We start from the raw sequence: 951 nt of genomic DNA on the forward strand, positions 1-951 counted from the left end.
CCTGGACTGGCGACTCATTTCATATATGATATTATACATGTTTCAATGCTATTCTCTCAAATCGTCCCAGCCTCTCCCTCTTCCACAGAGTCCAAAAGACTGTTCTATACATCAGTGTCTCTTTTGCTGTCTCGTATACAGGGTTATTGTTACCATCTTTCTAAATTCCATATATATGCGTTAGTATACTGTATTGGTGTTTTTCTTTCTGGCTTACTTAACTCTGTATAATAGGCTCCAGTTTCATCCACCTCATTAGAACTGATTCAAATGTATTCTTTTTAATGGCTGAGTATTCCTCAGCCATCTCTTGCTTTTTTGATGATCAAACCGATGTTCACAATTTACCTCTGGTTCCTCTGCTTTTTCTAAATTCAGCTTGACACCTGGAATTTCATAGTTCACAGTTTCACCTGGAATTTCACAGGACAATTTTGGGCATTACTTTGCTAGTGTGTGAGATGAGTTCAATCGTGCGGTCATTTGAACATTCTTTAGCATTGTCTTTCTTTGGGATTGGAATGAAAACTGACCTTTACCAGTCTTTTAGCCACAGCTGAGTTTTCCAAATTTGCTAGCATATTGAGGGCAGCACTTTCACAGGATCGTCTTTTAGGTGAAATAGCTGAACTGGAAATAGTTTTTAGGTGAAATAGTTCATCTTTAAGGTGAAATAGCTCATCATCCAAGTGAAATAGCTCACCTGGAATTCCATCACTTCCACTAGCTTTGTTCATAGTGATGCTTTCTAAGGCCCACTTGACTTCACATTCCAGGATGTCTGGCTCTAGGTCAGTGATCACACCATCGTGATTGTCTGGGTCTTGAAGACCTTCTTTGTACAGTTCTTCTGTGTATTCTTGCTATCTCTTCTTAATATCTTCTGCTTCTGTTAGGTCCATACCATTTCTGTCCTTTATTGAGCCCATCTTTGCATGAAATGTTCCCTTG

General features: G+C 39.1%; 1 protein-coding gene across 2 annotated transcripts in view; it reads left to right on the top strand.

The window, feature by feature from the left end:
- The window catches only part of GRIK2 (glutamate receptor, ionotropic, kainate 2), a 737,896-nt gene that overhangs the window by 444,498 nt on the left and 292,447 nt on the right, over nt 1-951 (top strand). The window lies entirely within an intron of this gene.

This window comes from Bison bison, unplaced genomic scaffold (assembly GCF_000754665.1).
Source record: "Bison bison bison isolate TAMUID 2011002044 unplaced genomic scaffold, Bison_UMD1.0 scf7180017864159, whole genome shotgun sequence".
In the NCBI taxonomy this organism is placed as follows: Eukaryota; Metazoa; Chordata; class Mammalia; order Artiodactyla; family Bovidae; genus Bison; species Bison bison.